The sequence below is a fragment of the Dromiciops gliroides genome, chromosome 4 (genome assembly GCF_019393635.1).
Source record: "Dromiciops gliroides isolate mDroGli1 chromosome 4, mDroGli1.pri, whole genome shotgun sequence".
Classification (NCBI taxonomy): Eukaryota; Metazoa; Chordata; class Mammalia; order Microbiotheria; family Microbiotheriidae; genus Dromiciops; species Dromiciops gliroides.
In genome coordinates, this window is record NC_057864.1 from 157951166 (window position 1) to 157960649 (window position 9484).

Here is a 9484-nt window from a genome sequence, read left to right on the forward strand (position 1 = left end):
AAAATGAAAACTATCTTTACATGTAATTGGGGGGTGGGGGGGAATAAAATAAAGTGGGCCAAAAGTCATGAAGGGATTTCATTATTTAATAATGCCCTTTTTTAAATCTTACAATACCATAGCATCATATACAGTATATATAGGCAGTGAATTTGCATTACATGTGAAAAATCAAATTTTGTAAATGGAAAAAAATAAAGAAAATATGATTTTCAAAAAGTTATTAAAACATCATGACTTTTGTCCCACTCTGTACTATTCGGTGAATTAAAAAAACACCAACAACAGACAACCTGACCCATCCCCAAAATTGAGGCCCCTGGAGCAACTATTCAATTCCACAGACAATTCAACAAATGTTTATTAAATGCATACTGTTCCAAGCACCAAAATTATGATGCTGTGGGGCTAGATAAGCCCTGAGTCTAAATCACCAGTCTCGCTACTAATAGAATCAACTTCTTCCAACATTTTTTGACCTTCCTGTCTTCCAAACCTACAGGTGCTTATCTCACCAACCAGCATTATGGATGATCTTATCAGGCCAGAAATGTTGCCCCTCTCCAACAGAGCCCTCACCATTTTTCTCTATGCCTCCTCCCAAATGTTTGAGAGATAATGCAAATCAATATTTCTCTAGGGTTTTAAGGTTTACAAAAGGCCTGTGAGTGAGGTAGGGCCTTATTATACCCATTTCATAGATGAGGATCCTGAGGCACAGAGTCACACAGCTACTGAGTTTCTCAGGTAAGATTCAAGCCCTTAGTCTCCTGCCACCAAATCCAGTTCTCTTTCAACTATAGCACCCTGCAGGGAGGGACCTGAAAAGTCTCTGAGAACAGAAACAATAGCAAGGCTGGGGAAGGGGCAGGGAGAGTGTTGTATTTCCTCTTGTCTAGATCCTCATTTCTTCCATGCTGGGAGCAACATTTATTTTAAGGTCTCAGAGCCTGGACTAGGGATAAGGGGATTAGAAAGCTGCTGGTCTACTGGTTCTCCATCAGGTATTTATAGATTTTACTGTATTCCTTCAGATTTGTACTTGGGGATCCCCATGTACTTTTTACTTCTCTTTTCTGAGCTGGGGCTTCTCTAAAGGCCAATTAGAGTCCCAGGAATGGGAAAGACTAGATTCACTTGGACAGAACTGAAAAGGGAATCCAGATGGTTGATTATTGGAAAGAACAATGAACTCGGTGGAGTCACATGTACTAAATTTGATGTTGAAAACTATCTTTACATGTAACTGGAAAAAAATAAAATACTTTTATCAGAAAAAATAAATAAATTTGAATCTTAACTTTGCTACTTACTACCTATGAGATCTCAAGCCTGACCTCTCTGAGCCTCAGTCTCCTTATCTGTAAAAGGAGGTGGTTTGGGCAGAGCTGCTTGAACTTTTTCCACTCTTGACCCCTTTTCAACTGAGAAATTTTTACTCAACTCCGGGCATATAAGTATATAAAATAGGGATATATAACCTTTTAATGTCGCCAAAATCCTATATAGGGTCTTGACTCACAGTTTAATAAGTTTTGAACTAGATGAAGGTCTCAACACTTTTTGTGTCATGGACCCCTTTGACAGTCTGGTGAAGCCATGGACCACTTCTCAGAATGTTTTAAAATGCATAAAATAAAATGCACAAGATTACAAAAGAAACAAGTTATATTAAAGTTATTAAAATATTTTTAAAACATGTTTATGAATGTTTTACATGATTACACATGTATAACCTTTATCTGATTGCTTACCGTGTCATTGAGGGGGAAGGGGAAGATAGAATTTGGAACTTAAAACTTAAAACAAAAAAGCAAATGTTAATTTTTTTAAACAAATATGTAATTGGGGAAATAAAAATATTTTTAAAAAAATAAAATAACTGGGGACAGCTAGGTGGCACAGTAGAGCACCGACCCTGGATTCAGGAGGACCTGAGTTCAAATCCTACCTCAGACACTTGACGCTTACTAGCTATGTGACTCTGGGCAAGTCACTTAACCCCAATTGCCTCACCAATAAAATAAAATAAAATAACTGATGAAGCAAGTAAACAAAAAACAAATTTATGGACCCCAGGTTAAGAATTCCTAGACACATATATCAGAGTGGCAAATATAACAAAAAAGGAAAATATTGGATATTGGAAGGAATGTGGGAAAACTGGGATGCTAATCCACTATTGGTGGAGTTGTGAAAAGATCCAATCATACTGGAGAGCAATTTGGAACTATGCCCAAAGGCCTATAAAACTGTGCATACCCTTTGATCCAGTAATGCCATTGCTAGGTTTATATCCCAAAGACATCCCCAAAAAAGAGAAAAAGACCTATTTGTACAAAAATATTTATGGCTAAGAATTGGAAATCAAAGGAATGCTAATCAATTGGAGAATGGCTAAATAAGCTTTTGTATATGATTGTGATGGTCAGATTATTGTGCTATAAGAAATGACAAGCAAGATGATTTCAGAAAGGTCTGGAAAGACTTATATGAACTGATGTATAGTGAAGTTAGAAGGACCAGGAGAACATTGTGCACAGTGACAGCAATATTGTTTGATGAAGAACTGTGAATGACTTAACTATTCTCAAACAATATAATGAATCAAGACAATCCCAAAGTACTATTGATGAAACATACTATCCACCTTCAAAGAAAGAACTGATAATGAGTGAATACATACTGAAGCATGCTATTTTTCACTTTCTTTCTTTTTTCTTTCTTTTATTGGAGTGGTCTTTTACAAAATGACTAATATGGCAATGTTTTATGTAATTGTACATGTATAACCTATATTTGATTGCTTACCACCTCAGGGAGGGGGGAAGGAAGGGAGGGAGGGATAGAATTTGGAACTTAAAACTTTAAGTAAAAATGTTTATTATTTTTTTAAAGCATTACATAAATAAAATAAAAAAGGATTCCTGGATAGATGATTTCTGAGGTCTCCCCCAGGTCTACTACTATGGTCCTACGATCCTGGAATCTTGCTCCCTTGGAGCCTTCAATCATCACCAAATTTAATTTTTTTTCGACTAACAAAAATCTACTCTCCTTCCCACCTCTACCCCCCACCAACACGGGGGGGGGGGACCCCTTGTAACAAATATGTATAGTCAAGCAAAACAAATTCCCTCATTGGCCATGTCCAATATATATGCCTCAATTTGTAGCCCATGTCCATCACCTCACTCTATCAGGAGATGGGTAGCATGTTTCATCATGAGTCTTCTGGAATTATGATTGGTTCCTAAGTCTTTCAGAGTTGTTCATCTTATAGTATTGTTATCATATAAATTATTCTCCTGATTCTTCTGCTCACTTTACTATGCATCATGTCAGCCAAGTCTTCTCAGATTTCTCTGAAACTGTCCTCTTCATCATTTCGTACAGGACAATAGTATTCCTTCATATTCATAAGTCATGATTTGTTCTTCTAGTCCTCAATTGATACGTACTCACTTCAAGTTCTTTGCCAACACATAAATTGCTGTTATGATTTTTTTTAACGTGTAGGTCCATTGTTTTTCTTTCTTTGTGGTATAGACCTAATAGCACATATATATTTTCTTTCTTTTTTTTTTAGGGGCAATGAGGGTTAAGTGACAGTGTCTGAGGTTGGATTTGAACTCAGGTCCTCCTGAATCCAGGGCCTGTGCTTTATCCACTACACCACCTAGCTGCACCCCCCTCCATATATACTTTCTTTCTTTCTCTCTTTCTTTCTTTCTTTCTTTCTTTCTTTCTTTCTTTCTTTCTTTCTTTCTTTCTTTTTTGTTTTCTTGGTGAGGCAATTGGGGTTAAATGACTTGCCCAGGGTCATACAGCTAGTAAGTGTTAAGTGTCTGAGGCTAGAGTTGAACTCAGGTCCTCCTGAGCCAGTGCTCTATCCACTATGCCACCTAGCTGCCCCTATACTTTCAATATAAATGTGATGGCCATTTTCCTGTAGGAGAAAGAACTATTAAAAAAGATTTAATGTTCCTGGATCAAAATGTTCATTTGCAGCTTATTATGTTTATAGTTATGCTATCTTTTCAATAACTTTCCAATTTGTCTCCCTGCCCCTAGTCTCTCCTCCTTTCAAAAAATGGCTTTCTCATGTCAAACATCTCCTCTCTCCCCATCAAAAACCATCAATTGCATTCCATTGCCTGCCACATAAAATCTAGACTTTTAAAACATTTCTCCATAATCACCTTTTTTTAAAAAAAATTCTCTCTTCCTAGAATGTCATCCTTCCTTCTCTCCCCCCTCTCCTATGTCTGGCTCCATCTCTCTTATCTCTGCTATCCAGATCCCCTGACTTCCTTCAAATCTCAACTAAAAGTCCACCTTCTTCAGGAAACCTTTCTCAATGCCCCCTGATGCCAGTGCCTCCCCTCTATTGATTATATCTATTTTATCCCATATCTATCTTGCTTACGCATAGTTGTTTACATGTTGTCTCCCCTGTTAGACTGTTATCTCTTTGAAAGTAAAAACTGTGTTTTGCCTTTCTTCGTGTCTGCCATACTTAGTACAGTGGCTGGCACATAGTAAACCCTTAATAAATGGCTTGTTGACTTACTGAACACTACTACATCTCTATTAAAAGACAATCCAATCAGGGCGGCTAAGTGGCACAGTGGATAAAGCACTGGCCCTGGATTCAGAAGTACCTGAGTTCAAATTCGGCCTCAGACACTTGACACTTACTAGCTGTGTGACCCTGGGCAAGTCACTTAATCCCCATTGCCCTGTAAAAAAACAAAAACAAAAATCCAATCTATCTCTATGCTTCCAGGTCCAGCTCAAATTTTACTTCCTTCACGAATCCTTCTCCGATGATCATAGATGAAAGGTCTCTCTTCTGCCTCCTAATTCCAAGTTTATTTTGTGCTGCTCACATAGTTCTAATGTGTGTTGTCATGACCTCTATACATGTCTCATCTCTCCTACTAGACTGTAAGGTCCTCAAGGGGAAGGGACTCTGTTTTATCCATTTTTGTGTTTCCCATAGCACCATGTACATAATAAGTTTCAATAAATATTTCTTGGGTCACTGAATGTAGATACGCTGATTATAGCATCTTATGCAACATTCTCCCTCCCCAGGTACTTACCCGATGTCATAAAATGATAGTCTTTCAGACATGAAAAGTAGCTTAGAGATCATTTAAGCCAACCCCCTTCCCCCTGTCTTCCCCCTCCCATATCACCATTAGGAAATAAAAGTCCAGAGAGCAACATGGTAACTACCTAATTGTGTGTCTGAAACATGAATGTAAAACTGTACCGCTGTCCTAATGGTATGGTGTGCATGAGATCACAGATGCCTATTTTATATAATTTTCTGTGCCTCCTCAGCTTTTATGCCTGAGACAAGCATCTCATTTGCCTTGGCTTCCTTATACCTCTGCCAAAGAAGGAAAATGACAAGTTCACACAGTGGTTAAAGTCAAGATAAGAACCAGGCCTCCTAACTTTTCATCCAGTATCTTTTCTACTACATCATACTTTCTACTCTTGGCTGTCCAAAAGTCCCTTGTGCCTACTGGCCTCCATTATCCATCTTCTGCTGCCATTTCTTCCTTTATTTCTCTCCTCTGAAAGAAATGTAGTGGAATATTTTCATATACCCTCCAACAGAGAATCTGTCTACATTGCTTTCTTACCTGGGATTTTGTTCTTACTTCCCCAAGCTTCCCCTTTTCTGGATCCCCAGATACTTGGCCCTGCTGTTCTTAGCACCTAAAAAACTAGTTTTAGGGTCAGTATGAATTGAGTAATTTCTTTAAGATATTTATTACTTGGTTTCAATATAGTCTGGGTCCTGTGGGCCCATTATCCATCTGTCTTAGACTGAGAGCTCCCAGGAAGTGGGGAGCTACTTGTGACTGTCACTGGGCCCATACACACCCAACTCAGGCATTAATAAGAGCAGCTGTGTTATGATGATGCTTTTGTAACAAGAACTCCCATCTTATATTGCAACTAAGGTCAGGAAGATTATTGCAACAAGAAGCTTAACATTTTATCCCAATGAGTATGCTGCCTATTGTTTTGCAGCTACTCTTTAAGAAGTGAGTAGGAACAAAGGGAGAAGCTCCTTTGCCACCAGAACTGGGATGTTGTGTTGCCACCAGCCCTGCTTTGTGTTGCAACAAAGATCAGGAAAGGATTGCAACAGTAACAGGGACACTTTGTTGCAACCAAATCTTGAGTATTCTACTGAGACAAAGATCAACAAGACTTGTTGCAACAAGATTGTGTGTGTTTTATACAGCAACGGGATCCTAGCCACTTTGAAGCAAAGCTTGTGCATAGTGTGTTGCAGCAAAGGCTGTAATGCAAAGCTGGATCCTTTATTGTTTCAAACTGAAACAGAAGCTAAGAGTTAGGTGACCAGAATACCTCATTCCTACTGAATTTGGGCTTTTATACTGATTGCAGTGAAAAGTGGATTGCCTTGTTGAAATGAAAAACCCTGACACTTGCAACAGCTAGGATTTGCTACTGAAACAGAGATACAGAACCTTATGGCAAGCAAGAAATCAGATACTTTGTTGCAACTAAACCTAGCCACATGTCACATTATAACAAAGGCTTTATAATTGTGTGGGGAGAGAAGCCAAAGGCACTTATAGCCATAGGAAAGGAGCCACTTCATCAGGCTGGCCTGTGCCACTGTAACAAAGGCAAAAGGAACCTAGCCACTTTTGCATGGACATTCTGTATCCTGTTGAAATAGAAATCAAGAAACTTGTGACGAGAAAAACCAGGATACTTTGCTGTACTCAAAGCCTAAGGTTGTTCTCCCACAAATAGATGGCAACTTATCCCATTGTAAACTTGGATCCAACTTTTATTACATGGAAGACAAGGATGCATTGTTGTTACTTTTAATAAGTTTTATCGATGTCTTTTGTTTTTACATTATAGTCACTTCCAGATTTCCTACCTCATTGCTAAATGAGCCCTTCTTTCAACAAAGAAAAAACGAACTGTTAAACAAAACCAACAAAATAATCTAAAGGTGTGTGTAATATTTCAAACCTGTAGCTCTCCTCCCCCACCTCTCCACTTGACCAAGAAAGGTGCTCCCTCATCTCTTCTCAGGGACCAAGATTAATTTGTAGTTACTGAGCTACAATAGTAATTGTAGTCAATGTGTATGTCATTTCCCTGTTCTGCTTACTTCACTCTGCCTTGGTTCATATAATTCTTCACGTTTCTCTTAATCCTTTTGCATTTAAAAAAAATTCTTAGAATGCAATAATGTTGGGGCAGCTAGATGACACAGTGGATAAAGCACTGGTCCTGGATTCAGGAGGACCTGAGTTCAAATCCAGCCTCAGACACTTGACACTAGCTGTGTGACTATGGGCAAGTCACTTAACCCTCATTGCCCTGCCCTCCCCCAAAAAAAGAATGCAATAATGTTTCATTATATTGATTTAAGAGCTTACTCATTCATTCTCCCAGCACAGGGAGATTGTTTCCACTTTTTTTACTACCACCATAAGTGCTGCTACAAATTTCTATTTTGGTCTTCTTGGAGTACATAAAGGATTTTTTCAGTCAAATGGTATGAACTTAGTGACTTTTCTCCACACAGGTACATTTTTGCAATAAGATAATGTGGGGAGGGGAAGTCTGATTAATGCCTTTTTTTTTAAACCACAGTCACTATATATCCCCTTCTTTTTTAACCCTCTCTTATAAGAAAAAGTTAAGCAAAACCTACCCACCAAAGTGATCTTATGTGTAATATTCCTCACCCATGTTTTCATATCTCCCTGTTGAAAGGAGAGAAGTATGTATTATTATCAATCAGTAGTCCCCAAAGATCTTTCTTTCCAACAATCACAAGGAAGTGTATGCCAACCCTGACAGTAAATTATATTGCTCATGTCTTTTTACTCTTTATTATAACAAAACTTTGATTATGCCACTCAGATAAAAGCCTGGAAACTGGCTGCATGCAACAGAGACAATAGATATTCTTTGGAAGGAAGGGAAAAGGGCAAGGTGAAAAGAGCCATGTATCAGGAGTCAGGAAACCTGGATTCCAGGCTCTGCTACTCTCTCATTTTATTAGCTTGAGGAAATAATTTCATCTCTCTGTCTTCAGTTTCTTCCCTTTTTAGACAGGGATTAAAATAGGGGCATCTGGTTGGCACAGTAGATAAAGCACTGGTCCTGGATTCAGGAGGATCTCAGTTCAAATCCGGCATCAGACACTTAACATTACTAGCTGTGTGACCCTGGGAAAGTCACTTAACCCCAACAGCCTCACTTTAAAAAAAAAAAGGATATGAAAAGTACCATGTAAATATTCCTTCATTTTGGCCAAAACTTGGAAAGCAAACAAATCAAACCACTCTGAAGCCCAGGTTTAGGAGCCTGTGAAACAGGCCCTTTCTTTTCTAGAGGCTGCCTGTTAAGTCCTGGGTTCCCACCCCACCCTGGATTTCTAGCCAAGCTTATGAAACTTGTGAAGAATTAGAAGTTAGCCTGGGAAGGAATCTCAAGCATTATCTAGCCCAACCCCTTTATTTTAGAGATGAGGAAACTGAGGCCTGGAGAGATGAAATAGACTTGATCAAGGCTCCATAGGGATCAAGTGCAAAAGCCAGAATCTGAAAGTCTCCCAGGGCCCTGTCCAGTGTTGTCTCTGCTATTGTACAGCCTCCAAAAAAAACTTAATTGCAAAGAGCACCTTAATATGACCAAAACCCATTTTTCTATTCATTTATTAAGACATTGTAGGTGATTATGATAAGCAAAAGCACTTGTATAAAACACTTAGCACAATGGCTGGCCTGTAGTAGATACCACATAAGTACTTATTCTCTTTTCTCCTTAACTGCTAAGAGAGATTTTTACATTAAAATGTACACTAGACACAGTAAGATGTAGATAAGGTAAATGGTAGATAAGATCCTTCCCTCAAAGATCTTATAGTAAGGTAGGGGAAACTGACACAAACACAGAAAACTATTTCTCAAATCCTACCTTTGGGTCACCATGGGCAAGACCCTCTTCGGGCCTCAAGCAACTCTCTCAGACTATAAATTATAGAATCTGAGTTGGTGGTTGGCAGCCCTTTCCCTGTGAGATGGGTGATACCAGGATTACTATTCCCATTTTGCACATTAGGAAATGAACGCCTAGAGAAATAAAATGGCTTTCCCCATGTTACACAAATAATTTAGTGTGGTGTTGGAAGAAAAATGGTCAACTAGACATCCAGTTGGAAGGGAGAACCCACTTCCCAGGAGACAGCCCATTCCACTTCGGGATGGCTCTCAAAGAGGTCCCTAGACTCAAGGACCAGAACTCTTTTCTTTGTTCCACCTCTTGATGGTCTGTTGCTGCTGCATCTCCACTGTTGCATAATAACATTCCTAGACTGTAAGCTCCTCAAGGGCAGCCACAGTCTTCTACTTTTGTGTCCCTCCTCCCATTGCCAGCGTTGCACCGCGCTGGGCACAAA